Raw genomic sequence first — 16,795 nt, forward strand, 5'->3', positions numbered from 1 at the left:
GCTGCCCGCCGGACTTCTGGGCACCGTTGAGCAGCCCCCTCTTGCAGGTGTGACTCCCCGATCCCTCCCACAGGCGCTGCCCCATTCTGGCTTCCCCCAGCAAAGGGCGGGAGTGGTGGAGCCAGGTCCCTCCCCGGTCTGTCGGGATGGGGTGACTCCTCTGTGAGCCTTTAGAAATGGACACTGATGGCCTGGCGCATCCTCTCCTATAACCCCCCCACACACACTCCATTAGCCTGGCATGTCCTCTCCCTATAGCTCCACCATCTCCTCGCCCTATAACTCCAGAACCCTTCCCTATTGAAATTCAATAAGCCTCTGCATCCCACATGCCAGCCTGTGCCCCCTCCGGACCACAGCTTGACCTACTTTAAGGGCTGCCTGTCCCCCTCCGCCTCCCCTACCCGTTCCCCACATGCTTGACATCTTCCGCAGCGGCGCCTTCTCCGCCGCTTTGTGTTTACGTTGATTTCACCTGCCTGGAGCCAGATCTGTCCCCAGTCTCCCGTCTCTCCGGGAGATCTTCCTTTTCCTGTCTCCCCGTTTCCTTCCAGCTCTGGCTGCGCCAGGAGGGTCCCACTCCCGCTGACTTTAATTTTAAACTGTGAAATGCTTTACAGGCTGTCGGGCGGGGTGAATTCTGCCCCCATCACTAGCCATTTTTTTGGAGGGGGAGCTCGATTTCGGGGAGCGCGGTGTATTGCTTTGCTTTGCCGGGGGGGGGGGGGGGGGGGACACTTTGTTTGTGTTACATCCACTAATGGTAAAAAGAAGTCACGATTCGAAACCGTCTTTGTGTGCTTTCAATTTCGGCAGTGAAATTTCGTCCCCACCACTTCCCGTTGGGAGCCCAGGGGTCTCCGCAGCTGGCTGAGAGACACTGCCCGAGGGCTGGTAGCCTACATACGTAGCGCTGACAGAGAGCGGGGCCTGTGGGGCCAGCTACTGCATAGACCCAGGCCTTCCCCCAGCCAAGGTAGGGGCCCCATTGGGCCAGGTGCTGCACGGACCCAGGCCATATCCTCACAGAACTCCACTTAGACCTGGCTTACTTTGTGGGCCAGCTCGGTCGGGCGGGGCCTGCGTCGGGCTGGTTTGTACAGCGCCTGGCGCGGCGGGGCCGACTCGGAGGATGGGCATGGAGTTATTACACAAGGGGAAGGATTACAGCAGGGGAGCTGAGCTGTGGGGAGTGGAAGGAGAGAATCCGGGCGGGGGGCGGCAACGGGCCCCAGCCAGGCCTCAACTCCTCACCTTTCTTAGCCTCTTGAGCTGTGCCCAGCCAAACCTGCCCTACCCCAGCGCCCCGTGAGAGGCCCAGCTAACTGGGGGGGGGGGGGGCAGAGCTGGCTTGGGCCCCGATCCCCAGGGCGATTTAGGTGCCTAATTCCCACTGATGCAGAGGAGCGTTGGGTGCCAGTGTCCCGTTGAGGCGCTTGAGGGTGTTGCTTAGAGGCTGGTTCGTTCCCTGGCACACGAGCGTTTCTCTCTCAAAGTCTCGGTTATTTCTCAGGCATTGCACTAGCTGTGGCTGTTCTAATTATCCATATAGGAGGCCAGTCCTCTTTGGGCCTCGGTGGCAAGGAGTTCCACCGGCTAATCGCGGGATCCATGCTGGGAGGCAGGGCTGGTTCTCGCGTCCAGGGCTGGTGTCTCTGTGAGCCCCAGAAAGCAGCAGCTGGAGGAAGATTTGAATGAAATCCATCTCTCAGCTGAGCCGCTGCAGCCCAGCCTGCGTCTCTCCTGTGAGTCAAGCTCCCTACGCGATGATCGCTGGGTTTGATTTGTTCGCTGGGAATGGCCCCGGGTTCATTAGCTGGGTGGCGTTTGAGTCAGTCAGGCCGTGTCCTGAGGGTGAAGAGAGAGGCACCGAGCTGTTGGAGGGCAAGCAGGCGGGCAGTGCCAAGGAGGGTGCCCCATGGAGGAACAGAACAAAGATTTCGCTCCCCGTGACCCTGCTCACCAGCTGAGACTTTTTTTCCCCACCCAACATGGGTTTCTGGGCTGATCGCTACTAGAACAGGGGAGCTTAGCAATAGGAGAAACAGCTGGGTGCTGGGTTCTGTTCCCACCTCTGGAAGGCAAAGCAGGGTTGGGAGCCAGGACTCCTGGGTTTTATCCCCAACTCTGGGAGGGGAGTGGTGTCTAGTGGTTAGAGCAGGATTAGGCTGAGGCAGGAGTCCTGGGTTCTGTTCCTAGCTGGGAAGTTATCGAGTGCACGGCTCGATCCCTGCTCTGCCACTGCCTTCCTGCATGACCCGGGGCAAGTCAAAGTCCCGCCCTGTGCCTCAGTTTCCTCATCTGTAATAATATTGACTCCAGCCCGTGACCAAGGTCCAGTCCCGACTCCAAAGGATGTTGACTGGGCCTGGCTTGGGAGGTCGGCCCCTAGAGCTGCCCCTGCTGCAAGGACACACCAGAGCTCCTGCAGGAGGAAGGCGTTTTTATTAGCAGTAATTAGTACAGAAATTCAACCACCAGACACCAAAGGGCGAGAGAGGGTGGGGGACACAGTGGGGGGTGGGGGGGACACACTGGCCTGGCCAAGCCACCATCCTTCATGAGCACTGGAGCCCTTCCGTGTCCGCCGGGCTCCCTTCGCTGCCCGCCCAGTCGGTCACTCGCTGCTTCCTCGCCACCTGCCTGCCCGCGGCGTCTATGGCGGCTGCCACGATCTCGGCCGCTGCGGCATACAGCAGCCGCTTCTCCTGCTCCTCCTGGTCCCCAGCACTGCCCCCCGGGCCGGCTTGCAACCTGGCAGCAGGGGAGCACAGACGAGCCCCCTCGCTTGGCTGGCACATGCCACTTCCTCCCGCAGCCTCTGCCTGGTCCATGGTGCCCGCCTGGGTGGGAGCCAGTGCCAAGGAGGTGGGTGGGGCAGGCCGATCCTGCGCCCCGTGGCACCGCGCTGAGCCGGCAGGCGCCAGTCCTGCTGCAGGCTGCTCCAGAGGATAGGCCTGCAGCGCACACGGGGCGTCACTTCCACCTAGGGCGTCGCGATTCCTGGCGCCCAGGGGTGCCAGCGGGTCGTGCCTGGGCTGTCCAGCTGGGGGCGGGTGTGGGGCAGGGGTCCCATCTCTGCCGGAGCTGGATTCTCCCCCGGCCGGAGCAGGGGGCTGGCCCCTGTTTCCACTGAGCTCCCCCTGAGTCGGGGTCACGGGGGGCTCGGCAGTGTCGGTGCTGGACCCTGCACTGGCCAACGTGCCAGGGGCGAGCGGCGTGGCCCCTTGCTCTAGCTGCTGCTCGGGGGCGTTCCTGTCCACACAAGCAGCTGGCCTCCCGCCCACGTCCTGCCTGCCTGGGCTGGACCCCCCGTCCCCCACTCCCTCATGGCTCCCCCAACCCGGATTCCCTGCAGCCGACTCCCTCTGCCCCTCCTCTCCCTGGTTGGGAGCAGGCAATGGGCCTGGCCCTTCCCCTCCCTGGGCCCCCAGCCCTCCATGCAGTACCCCCCAGCCTCCCGTCTCCCCCCGGGCTCCGGCGTTTCTCTCCCCCTCTGTGCCCAGTGAGGCCGCGCTGCAGCCTCCTGCCTCTGGGATAGGGGCGTCGCACGCTGGGACCACGAGCTCCCCCGGGTCCTCTTGTGTCTCAGCATCTCCTCCGTCCCTCTCTGCCTCGGGCGCTGGCAGCTGGCCCCCGCCTGGCCCTGCTCCTCTCTTTGTCCTGATCAGGCCGCGGAGAGCCCGCCAGGGTCTGGCAGCCCAGGAGCCCCAGGGGCTGGAGCCTGTCCCGCCTGGGCTCGGGGAGGCAGCCCTTTGCCGCCATCTCAGCGGAGACTCGCCAAAGGGCTCCACGCTTCTGCTAAGGGTAGCGAGGGGCCTGTGCCCGGTGCCCTCCCCAGGCCCCTGGCAGGGTGGCACCTCCCACCCCTTCTTCCCTGGGGATGCTGCCTTGAAGCAGAGCAGTTTTCTGAGCGGGGAGGAGCCTGCACTGCCCGGCACCGAGTCCTGGCGGGAGCCCAGGGCCCCGGCCCGGCCCGCTGGATGCCTCACAGCCTGGATGGGGCTCTCGTGGTTGGCTTCCAGGCAGAGACGGCTGCGGGCGGTGCCAGGCTCCCAGCCCGACGCCCCCTTCCCCTTCCGCAGCATCCGGATCTTCTGCCTGCGGAAGGCCTGTTCGGGGGTGACGCTGCCTCCATCGCAGGCTGGGCTGCGCTGGGCCGCCGTCCCCCCTCCCTGGCGCGCCACGTCCATTTCAGCCCCCTCGCCCCTCGGGCTCTAGAGGGCACGTCGGCGTTTGCGTGCACATTCCGGCCGGGGTCCTGGTGCGAGGGGCTTCCAATCCAGCAGAGGTGAAGGGCTCGCTCCCCACCGGGCCAGCTGCAGGCCACGGGGGGCGGCGTCCTCGTCTGGGCGAGCAGCAGGGCTCTGGCTGGTGGGGGGCCGAGCTGCGTGGGATGGGGTGACGCCTCCAGCAGCTGGGGAAACCAGAACCCGAGTGAGTTAGACCAGTAGCACTTGGCATCTGTGAATCTATTCAGGGCTAAGGCCAGAAGGAACCAGCCTGGAGCTCAGTCTTGATTTAAACCCATCTCCCCTTTAACCCTGGGCACGATCCCCCGTCCCTGCCAAGCGGTGAACCAGCGACACCGCGTTGGATAGAGAACCCAGGCGTCCTGGCCTAGCCAGGCCTTCCCCCTGCTGTAACCACTAGACCCTACGCTCACCCGGAGCTGGGGATAAAACCCAGGAGTCCTGGCTCCCGGCCAGCCCCGCGCTAAGCCCTAGCCCCCTGATGCCCCGGCCAGAGCTAGAAAGATCCCAGGTGCTCCCAGCTCCTGCTCTCCTCACCGCTGGGCAGTAGCTTCCCATGGGGCCGGGCCCATCTTAGTACAGTGCCCATCCCCCACCACGCTAACCCCAGTTACGCCAAGCGGGGGCCTGAGTCAGGGACATGGGACCCCCACCCTGCAGCCTGTCCCCGTAAATCACTGAGCTGCCAACTGGGTGCAAAGCCCCCCCCCCCTGCACCAGGGAGCCCCGCAGCCCGTCTACGGCTGCAAAACAGGGGGCCCAGCCCCCCCAGGGTGGGGATCAGGACCAGCCCAGATTGGCCCATGTGGGAGAGGGGGGGGTGACCCGGGGCTGGGGATCCATCCGGACCTGCCTCCATTTCCCCAGCCAATTCAGCGCCAGTCGGCCCCCTAAGCCAAACCGGAGTGTGCCAGCCTGGCGCGCTGGCAACCACCGACTGCCCCCCTCACCCAGCCGCTCCCCGCTGCTCCTGTCCCCCCCTCACCCGGCCGCTCCCCCCCTGCTCCTGCCCCCCCCACAGCTGCCCCCCCCTCACCCGGCCGCTCCCCGCTGCTCCTGTCCCCCCCATCCTACAGCTGCCCCCCCTCACCCGGCCGCTCCCCCCCTGCTCCTGTCCCCCCCTCACCCGGCCGCTCCCCCCTGCTCCTGCCCCCCCCATCCTACAGCTGCCCCCCCTCACCCGGCCGCTCCCCCCCTGCTCCTGTCCCCCCCTCACCCGGCCGGCTGTCCCCGCTCCTGCCCCCCCACCCTATAGCTGCCCCCCCCCTCACCCGGCCGCTCCCCGCTGCTCCTTCCCCCCCCATCCTACAGCTGCCCCCCCACACCCGGCCGCTCCCCCCCTGCTCCTGCCCCCCCTACAGCTGCCCCCCCCTCACCCGGCCGCTCCCCCCTGCTCCTGCCCCCCCTACAGCTGCCCCCCCACCCTCACCCGGCCGCTCCCCCCCCAACCCTACAGCTGCCCCCCCTGCCCCTGCCCCCCCTCACCCGGCCGCTCCCCCCTGCTCCTGCCCCCCCCCCGCACTGACCTGCCCCCGCCCCGGCTGTAGGGCCGCAGCAGCGGCTGCGCTGGGCTGCGCTGGGCGCGGGGCTCCCGGCTCCCGCGCTTCGCTCCGGCCCCGCCCCCCCCCCCCCGCTTTGCCAAGGCCCAGCCCCCCCCCCCCAGCGTTCCCATGGCAACCTGCCTGCGGGGGCGGGGGGGGGCAGTTGGGGCCTCGCTACGTGGCAGGGGTTGGGGGATGCTCCCAGCCCGCCTCGGGGACCAACACCAGGTGCTTGGGGCAGGCTGGGGCAGTGGTTAGAGCTGGGGGGGGGGCGGCTCAGGACCCCTGGGCGCTATGGTCTAATAGAGTAGAAGAGTGAGAGCCAGGACGCCTGGGTTCTCGCCCCAGCGCTGGGAGGGGAGTGGGGTCCAGTGGTTAAAGCGGGGGGGGGGGTGCTGGGCACCAGGACTCCTGGGTTCTCGCCCCAGCGCTGGGAGGGGAGTGGGGTCCAGTGGTTAAAGCAGGGGGGGGTGCTGGGCGCCAGGACTCCTGGGTTCTCGCCCCAGCGCTGGGAGGGGAGTGGGGTCCAGTGGTTAAAGCGGGGGGGGGGGTGCTGGGCGCCAGGACTCCTGGGTTCTCTCCCCAGTGCTGGGAAGGGAGTGGGGTCCAGTGGTTAAAGCAGGGGGGAGGGGTGCTGGGCGCCAGGACTCCTGGGTTCTCGCCCCAGCGCTGGGAGGGGAGTGGGGTCCAGTGGTTAAAGCAGGGGGGGGGTCTGGGCACCAGGACTCCTGGGTTCTCTCCCCAGCGCTGGGAAGGGAGTGCTTAGAACTGGGCCGGCTGGGATTTTAGTCTAACCCCTGGACTCCGCTCCCAGCACTCAAAATAGAACCCAGGAGTCCTGACTCCCACCTCTGCCCCTCCCCTGACTCGAGTCTCCTGGATGCTGATATTATCTGTCCAGAAGCTGAGACGGCTCAAACTCACAAGAACAAAAGTAGCCTCAGTGCTATCTCCCTGGGCCCTCCCGCCCCGCCACACTGGGGCAGGAGATGACCCCCCGCTTTCTCTCAGATGAAGACCCCACTCTGGGTTTGACACTCACCCCTTCGCCTCTGCCTGTCGCCATCCACACAGAGAGCTCCCACCTCAGTGGATTAAACGCCGTGGCCTCCCTTAGGTCAATCACATCACCTCCCCACAATCTTACACATGGGGAAACTGAGGCGCCATTTGCCCACCTGGCAAATCAGTGGCAGAGCCAGCCCGGGAAGGAACCCAGGCGTCCTGACTCCCAGCACTCCCCCCTGCCTCCTCTCCTAACTGGGGTCATGATGAGAAGAAGCTGCTGGCGAGGGGAAAGTGAGTGGCACCGTGACCCGCACGGTCACCTCAGGCCCAGTGATGGGTTAGGCCGGCCCTGTACGCAGCCCATCAAGGAGGCAACGGGGACCCAGACCCAGCTCTCCGGAAACCACCTTCCCCTGGCAGGAGCTGACAAAACCCCCAGAAACCAGGACTTTCCCCTGGCACCCAGCTTCCCATCTCCAGTGGCAGAGGGCATCTGCTGTGTCGGAGGATGGCAGGACGCCCCCAGGGCGGCAGTAATGGAATAAGCAGCCCCCAGCGCAGGTTTGCTCCTGCTCCAGCTCAGTGAGAGGTTGATTCACGCCCTGATGCAGGAGGGTTTGTTTCCCAGGTGTGTATTTTTATTGTGGAGGCTCGTTAGCCACATAAATGTCAGGTATGGCCCAGCTCAATTCCCTTCTGTCAGACACAGCTCCCTCTCTGTGTGCCACCCTGGCAGGGCAAAGGGGCCTTAAACAAGGTGGAAAGGACCCCCGGAGACTCCCCACCATCTCCCAGACCCCACACATAGGTGGCGCAGTGGCTATGCTCTACGCCCCAGGGCCCATAGGGGGTGGAGCAGGAGCATGGCCTGAGCTAGACACAAGGGGCTGGCCAGGTCCAGCATGCGGGGAGCAGACGGAAAGAGACCCACGGCCAGGCAGGGGAGAAGCTGCACCAACCCAGGGAAGCGTGAGTATTGCCCGAAGGCACAAGGCCTGTGTTAATGGAACTCCCCCAGGCTCGCGGGAATAAGTGCTGTCCCTCCAAAGGACGCGCACAGCCCCCCCCCCCCCCCCCCACGGCAATATCTGAACACCTCACAACCACTACTGCATTTAGCCTCACAACTGCACAGAGGGGAAACCGAGGCAGGGAGAGGCTAAATGACTCACCCACATGCCACTGTCTGCAAAGTCCACGAATGGCACCCTCACCCCTGGGCCATCCTTTCTACCAGCACCTGCCCCGCTGTGGAAGGATCAGAACCCCATAAGGACATGGGCATGGCTTGACTGGCAACTCTGTGGCAGGGTGGGCTTTTTGTTCTGTGTCATAGCTAGGCATGGAAATTTAGGTGGGCCCCAATTGATGGTGGACAGGCAACGACCAAAGGTCTGAGGTCCCAGCAAACCATTTCCATGGCACATGAATAAATTCACTTCAAAACACATTTACTTAAACTTGGCATTCACACAGACTCAGGTTTGGATGGGCCTGGGTGCTCCAGGGACCACCCCGTGCTATGGATTCCCCACCCCCACCCCACCCTACCCTACCCTCGCATACGGTTCCAGTGGTACCAGTTACTAGATCCATCTTCAAGGCTGCAGCGGCATCAGTTCCAGTCCCCTAGGGGACTAAGGCAGTACCCAGTCCATGCTGTCCAGGTGTCTTATGGGAGCTGTAGTTCAGGTCTCGCATGTCCCCATCCTCATCTATGGGCTAGGCTCCCTGGCCAGACTACATCTCCCATCATGCTCCATGGTCTTGCCTCTTGGAGATGGGTGTCGGTGCATCATGGGAGTCCCACAGCTGCAACCCATCATGGGAGATGTAGGCTGGCTGGGGAGCCCAACCCATAATAAAGAATGGGGCTAAGAATCACCCAAACTACAACTCCCATGAGGCACCTGGGTAGCATTTCTGAACTGAGATATTCTGAGTTTTGGGTATTCTTTGATTCTGAACAAAAAGTCAAAATTTTGCACAAGAAGCAGCCACTTCTCACAGGACGTTTTGTTGGGTCGAGTCCTGATTTGCTGTCGAAGAACAGCTGCGATGAATTTTCCAACTCGCCCCATTCCCTGGGGAGCGGTGGACCTGCCAAGGGGCTGGGCTGGCAGAGCAAGGACAACGACCACAAGGAGTCGTTGATCGGTGCAGTGGTGGGACCAGCTGATTTCTTGAGGTTCCTTTCAGCCGTAAGCTTCTGGGTTCGTGTGGGTCAGCTCTGGGGGTCTCTGAAAGTACTGATGAGCTTCTTCCAAAGTCCCCGGAAGGATCCAAAAGTGCTTCCTTCACGGACAGGCTCCTTGCATATCTGGGCATGCTGGGAGGTTGGTGTCTTCCTCAGAAGCGGGTGGCTTGGCAGATGCCCAAGGAAAATCCACCCGAGGGCGGCACTGAATGGTGGGAAATGGCCCCCCTACCCCTTGGAGCTGCCCCCGGCATTGGGGAAACCGTGGGCTCTCGTTGGCATTTTCCCAGCACGCCTACGTAGGAGGTGGCCCATTGACGTACTTCAGCATGAAATGGAAGGACCGGACGTAGCAGGGCGTTTCAGCGCGGGAGAGAAGGGAGGTGCCGGCCAGGAGGAGCAGGAGCAGACCAGCCACAGAGAGCAGCAGCCTCTTCATTCTGACCAGGATCCTGGAGCCCGCTCGAGGTTGATCTGAGAAAGCCAAGGGCTGTGACATAGACCTGGAGGCACGAGAGATGCCAGGATTGGAGTTGGCATGTGGGGGGCGGCGGAGGGGGAACAGAACAAGAGTCATAGGAGAGGCCCGCTGCAGCTCAACCCCCCTCCCTGCGAGCCCCAGGGAAAAGGGGAGCATGGACTGTGGAACTCCCAGCCACTGGAAACTGGAATGGGCTCCAATGGGATTCGTCCCTCCCAGCGTCCCTTTCTCTGCACTGCTCTGTCCCCTGGCTGGGGGACCAAAGCCCCCCCCCTAGGGGTGAACCCCAAAGTCAGTGGAGTGGGGAGGGAGCCTGGCAGCTGTTTCAGACAGAAATGCGTCTGGAGACCTTCGCTCCAGGGTGTGGGAGAGGGGCAGGTCTGGCGGGGGCTGGAAAGGAGGGTGGTTAGCTAGATACAAGGAGAGGGGGCACTAGAAAGTCTGGGCTGGCTTCATAGATGGCCCGCTGAGAGGTCCACACCCTGCACCACCTCTGCCCCTCACGTCTCAGCCTCATTTGCCCAGGCCCACCGGGCAACCCAGCCACCACCGGGCTGCGCTCAGACTGCTCCAGACACCCCTTGGGAACATCTGCTCTTGCTCTCCGTAACCCTTTGCAGGTGGGCAAGGACCCACGGGGTGGTGACCTGGAACAGACGGCTGGAGGCACTGGTGCAACGGGCTAACCCACCCCACTCCCAGGAAAGCAGGCGTGGGGGAGGCAGGGCTGGGAGGTGGGGAGATGCCAGGCCTGGGGTTGGGGAGGGGGTCGGGGCAAAGGACATCTGTCATTCCTGCCCCTCTGGCTCAAAGCAGCAGCCCCCTACCCCTTCTCAATGATGACTGCCACGTCCTCAGAGCCGGGACCGGCCTGACTTCTCTTGCAGGGCTGCAGAAGGAAGGACGGAGAAGGGGGCCGTTAGTTAGGGCTGGATGGGGCCCCAACACCCCCCCTCGAGCTATGGGCTCTGCATGGCCAGCGCATCCGAGGTACCAGCCTCGAGCCCACCACACGTGGGGCCTGCTTCCTTAACTCACGCGGGGGAAGGAAACTTTACAGCGGGAGAGGTGCTGTCTAGTGGTTAGAGTGGGGGGCTGGGAGCCAGGACTCGGGGGCTCTATCCCCAGCTCTGTGGAGGGAGGGGATCTAGTGGGCTCAAGCAGCGGGGGGTTGGGAGTCAGGACTCCTGAGTCCTACCCCAGCGCCAGGGAGGGGAGTTATGTCTAGCCCCATGCTTGGCTCATGAGCTGGGTGGGCATAGCTCTTTCTAATTATCGGCAGTACAAGGGGGCCTCCCCTCCTGGGAGTGGCCAGGCATGTCCCTGCTTAGCTTGGGGACTCTGACGGCATCCCAGCTGAGCCCTACTGCTTGGGCTGGACGCTGGGACCGGCAGGGCCAGCCAGGTCCTTGTCTTTCTCAGCCGCTGCTGCAACCACCCACGCTCGGCCCTGCTGCTTGGGGAGGGGAAACTGGGGGGCGGCCCCATCGCTCCGAGCCCTGCGGGTGAGGGTGGATAGAAAGGGGCAGGGGCGAGACCAGAGGGGAGGACACCCACCCCCAGCCCAAATCCCACTTGCATCAGCTCCCCCTAGGGTGCCCCATCCCTGCAGAGGTCATGGGGATGACCCCCCAGACCACCTGATCAGCACCGTCATCCCCAGCAGGGGAGGGAAAGCCGCATGGAGCTTGGGGCCGGGAGAGATCTAAGCCCCGCAGACACTGGGGATGTGGGGGTGCCAGTAGGTTGGGGTGCCTGGCCCGAGACCCCCCTGCCCCCTCCAGGGTGCAACAGCGCTCACCTGCATCACTTCCAGCTTGCCCTGCTCCACGCAGGTCTGGCCCAGCCAGCTCTCAATCCGCTCGGGGTCAAAGCCCACCGTCTCTGTCTGGCGGCAGGCCTCGTTCCCCAGTGCCAGGCCCTGGGGATGCCGGCTGCCCCGCCGAGGGGCATTCCCTAAGGGGAGAGGATGGCGGAGGCGTGACTGCCAGGGGCAGGGCTACAAGAGAGAGATCAGCCCAGGGGAGGGGAGGGGAGGAAGGATGACCCGGTTATTAGGATACCAACCTGGGAGACGGCAGGGTTGGGTTCAAATCCTTGCTTTGCTACAAGCTCCTTGGGCAAATCACTTAGCCACTCCACGCCTCAGTTTCCCCTTCTTTGCAATGGGGATACCAGCCTTACAGGAGAGTTGAGAGGATACATACGCTACAGGTTGTGAGGCCCTCGGCTAAGTAATGTGTGGGGCATCGGCAGGTGGCTCAAAGGAGTTAATAATGGGGGGCTACAGAGCCGGTGGCATGGACTATGAAGCCCTTTGTCTTCGGGGTGCTGGTTTGATACCATCCCACCTCAGTACGTGCTAGCAGCTCATGGCTGTTGGGTGGCTTCCCTACTGTGAAATGAGTTTGTCAGGTCTCAGTCCAGTTCCCCCCCCCCCAGCAGAGGGGCCCAGAACTCAAGGGCCCTGGAGACCGAGCTCACCCCCAGAAGCGATGTCTTTCCAGAGCAGCGTCTGAGAAAGATCTCGGGGGCTGGCCAGGCAGGAGCTTTCACCAGTCCTGAGCCTGGATGTTTTATGCGGCAGAAAACCGTCCCGCGCTGAAATGCACTGAGCCCTCACAGCTCATTTCACGCCAGCCACAATGCCAGGGCTACGGACAACCAAAGGCCAGATTCAAGCCCATAAAGGACCAAAGCCCTGACCTGGTGCATAAAGTACCTTTCACCGTAAGTACCTACGCGGGAAGGAGAGATCGGATAGCAGAAGACTCGTTTATAGGAGCACAGACAGGCAGAGTGAGATCAAGGTGCTGGGAGGGGAAGCTGGATAAACTAAGAATTAACCATTGGAGCAGCCCCTTAGGAGACACGGTGGATTCTCCATCGCTCTCCACCGAGATCAGATGCTCTACCTCAACCACCAGATCTGGGCTGGCTGATCGGAATGGTCCCTTCTGGCCTCAGAATCTATGAATCACCCGGCTCCCGCCGGTCTGTTTCCAGCCGGACTGGGGGAGTCTATTCAGGCGGATTAGGACTAGAGCTGGGAGAAGTGTTTCAGTTTTCGGTGACAAATGCAGATTCGGCACATTTTGCAAACCAGTGACGGTTTGGCCGACTCGTTCGTGTCGCAAAAACGAAACCACAACCAGACCCCGGCAGCAAACACACAACTCTGAAAAAGCCCAAACGGTTTCGAAACAAAAAAGTGTCTTGGTTTCTTTCGCTCCAAACGACTTGGGGTTTTAAAAATCCCTTCGATTTCACTTTAAAAAAAAAAATCCCAAACAATTTAAACAAGGCTCGGACACGAAACACATCATTCAACCCGAAGCAAGATTTTTTTCCATGTTTTGATTTGCCCAAAATTCTGATTTTTTCCCCATAGATTCAGAGATCACAAGGCCGGAGGGGCCCACTGCCCTGAATTAGTCTAGTCTGGCCTGTGGAACGCGGACCAGAGAACAGCCCTGAATTCATTCCTGTTTGAACTAGATTGCCTGTTATTTATACAGCTTTAGAACATAAGAACGGCCATACTGGGTCAGACCAAAGTGGCCGGTGCCAGGTGCTTCAGAGGGAATGAACAGAACAGGGCAATTATTGAGTGATCCATCCCCTGTCGTCCAGTCCCAGCATCTTTTCTTATGACCCCACAAGTCTCCCCTCATTAGCTAGTGGGAGCTACCTAGGGGCTTTCTTGGTAGTGGATAGGCAGTGGTCAGCTGGACTGGACTGTGACGGGCCAGGAACCAAGTCACTTACCGGAACTGTCCCAGACAATTTCCACCTTCCTTCTGGTCGCCAGGGAGAGACAAGGCCCGTCCTGGGAGCCCAGCTGCGCCTGTGTTTCCCCTCGAAAGGGAACGGCCTGTTAATGATAGCCACGCTCAGCCCCCACTGGCCAAAGCTGCCTCCATCAACCCTGACAGCTCCTCCCCAGGAGACAGGGTGTCTCATGCTTGGGTTACAGGGAATGGAGGGACACCCTCCCAGCACCTACCCTCCCCCTGCACCTTCCCCGCTCAGAGCTGGGGATAGAACCCAGGAGTCCTGAGCTCCATTGCCTCCTACTCTGACCACTTGACCCCACTTCCCTCCCAGAGCTGGGGATAGAACCCAGGTGTCCTGGCTCCCAGCCAACTCTGCTCTAACCACTAGACCCCACTCCCTCTTACAAATAGGGAATCACCTTGTCGCTGGTTCCCAGTGAAGCCCGTTAGCAGCAGAGGGTCGTGTTAGGCGAGGGAAGCTCACCCTGCTACTGACCGGGCTATGGCTGGTTTAGGGCTAGACAAAGGCTGCAGCAGCTTTGCGGTTAAGGTGCTAGGCTGGGACTCAGGAAACCTGCATTCAAGTCCCAGCTGTGTGAGACCCTGCGCCAGTCACTGCCTCTCGCTGGGCCTCAGTTTCCCCACCTCTCAAACAGAGATAATCCCACTCTGTCTGAGAGTTCTCGGAGGTACGGCTGGTCTGGTGCCCCGATCTTAGCTACTGTGTCTGGGCAGCACCTGGCGCCGTGGGGCCCCGATCTCAGTTACCGCGCAGGGCCCGGAATTTCACTACGGGGTGCTGCTGCTGTAAAGCAGAGAACAATGAAATGCAGAGAGGGGGAACGTGACATGGACGGATCCTACGTGGGGAGGGAGGAAACACAAGGCTAAGGGCTGAGAATTGGTCCTGGGAATTAATCAGACCCCCGGGCTTCCACAGAGGTACCAGCGATTGGGGGGACCAAAGGGGATTGTCCCCCACATACACTGTTTAAACATAGGGGTCCATGCCTCCCTTGCCCTTTTGAGAACCTGAACTCAGCAGAGGAGCTGTGGGGGAGGGGGGGGGAAGCATTCCCCCCTCCCCCACTGGCCCCGTCCGGAGCTGGGCGGGGTGGCCCTGCGACCTGGGACTGGGCCCCCCCACTTCTGCTGTCCATCCCTCACCCCTGGGCCATTGCTGCGTAAAACCCCTTCCAGGACTTTGTTTCCATGCTCCCCGATGGGGTCGGTTTCATCACACCCGAAACCCCCCCCCCCCCCGGCCGTTTACAGAGGGGTCCCAGGAAGCCCCTGCTCGTACTTTCACAGGGTTTAAGGCCAGCAGACCCCTGGTACATGTCACGCAGTGACCCCTGTATCGAGCCCAGCCCCCCTGGGATGGACTCCAGTAGCTACCTACGTTCAGGTCCTCGTGGCCGGTGCCTCTCCCGCATCCAGCCGGCCAGCTGCTGGGCGTGACCAGCTGGCAGCTGCACCTCCGGCCCGGCTCCTCCCACTGGCCCACACCTGGAGAGAGGGAACAGCGGCTGGTGGTATCTGCCCCTTTAAAAGATCCCCCGTGGCCCCCAGGAGCTGCTGCAGCAATGTTGGGCTGGCCCAGCTCGGCTGCCCCCCTTTAAGAGACTGCCCCTTTAAGGCAAGGGGGGTGGGGGGGGGGGTCTGTGCACCCCCAACCCATCTCCAGGGCCAGGAGCTGCTGCCCTTACAGCTCTGCCCCGGCTGGCATGGGAGGGAGGTGGCAGCTGGGTCATTGTTGGGGGTGAGGGGGCCAGTCCCTTTCAGGGTGGCCCACCCCTGCCATATGGGAAGGAATCTTTATGGACAGAGGTGTTGTCTAGTGGGTTAGAGCGGGGGGGGGGGGCAGTCAGGACTCCTGGGTTCCATCCCCAACTCTGGGAGGGGAGGGGAGTCTAGTGGTTAGAGGATTGGGGGGCTGGGAGTCAGGACTCCTGGGTTCAATCCCCAGCTCTGGGAGGGGGTGAGAAGCCACCTCCTACCCATCATCTGGGGCAGTTTGGGGGGGCTCTGCCCCTTTAAGGACTCCTCTCCCCACCACTGCAATTCGGGGCAGCCAGGGTCCGCGACCCATGGAAGCCCATACCCGTGATGGCGCTGCAGTACGATGAATCCTCTTCGTCATGAGACGTGGACCCGCCCACGTCCACTGAGGGGTCCCACTCCAGGTCCAGGCTGTCCCCCCAGGCAGCCCCGAACGGATGGCGGCGCCGGCAGCAGAGAGCCTTGTGCGGGGTGGACTGGTAGATCCAAGCAGCGGGCGGGGGCCCCCTGGCTTCTCCCTCAACCTCAGGCTCCGGGGACGCGTCTGCGAAGCAGTCAGACTCCATGTCAGTGTCTCGGTCTGACAGCCACTCGTTCTCAAAGACCTGGTGGGTGGGTGAGCAGGAAGGGTCAGCAGGAAAGAGACAGCAGCTCGCTAGGCCTTCAGTAGCCTTTAACTAACCCTCCTGCAATGGATTCTGCAAGGGGCAACTCCAATACACCTGAGCTATAGGAGAATCCCCAGTCACTGTTGGCAGTATAGGGGCTATGACACACATTCAAATAATTTTTATTCTACCAGCAGAGGGCAGAGAAGCACACACGAACTTGTAAATGATAATATCTCACCTGACAATCCTCAAGCACTTTGGAAACGGATACCCAGAAATCACCTCATCTAGCTCTGTGGGTACAGCTGCAGTTGTTTATCCAGAGATCCCTCCCCCAGGGCAGAGATGCCATCACCTTTGGGATGGGATATGGCAGCTGTTTATACAGGGATCCCTCAGTGCCGAGATGCAGCCGCCTCTGGGGTGGGGCACGGCAGCTGTTTATAGAGAGCTCCCTCACCCGGTGCGGAGATGCAGCCACCTCTGGGGTGGGGCACGGCAGCTGTTTATACAGAGCTCCTTCACCCGGTGCTGAGATGCAGCCACCTCTGGAGCGGAACACACAGCAGCCATTTAACAGCTGCAGAGCAATGCTGCACAACAGTTGAGGAGCGGAAGCGAAGAATCCTTTGACCAGCTGAAAACGCAGGGGGGGGGGGGGACTTGGGAAGGTAAAAACGCAACGGTTCACAAGGAAACGTGGCCACGACCCAGGCGTTTCGTAGCCCAACTCTTGCCAAAAAACCACCACAATAAGCACCCGGTGCCTAGACCTCTCCCCTCACCAGCACAACAAATGCAGCCTCTGCCACCAAACCTGGGCCTTGGTGTCTGGCGAGAGCCCCCCCCGACTGAGCCCCCCGCTCTGCTTCTTGCAGCATGCCAGTTGGAATCAGCTGATTTAGACTGGCGCGTACTTCCCTCTGTGCCCCCACCCCTCTCCCTGCAGCACAGCGCCCCCTAGTGCTGCACTGAGGCATTGGGGTAAGCGCTGAGTGCATGGGGAGAGCGCCCCCTACTGAGCTCCCAACCCCACTCCCTGCAGCACAGCGCCCCCTAGTGCCACACGGGGACCAGCACTGACTGCAAGAGGAGCGTGCCCCATTCTCTGCTCCCACCCCTCTTTGCAGAAGAGCGCTCCCTAGT

The sequence above is a fragment of the Emys orbicularis genome, chromosome 21, assembly GCF_028017835.1.
Source record: "Emys orbicularis isolate rEmyOrb1 chromosome 21, rEmyOrb1.hap1, whole genome shotgun sequence".
In the NCBI taxonomy this organism is placed as follows: Eukaryota; Metazoa; Chordata; order Testudines; family Emydidae; genus Emys; species Emys orbicularis.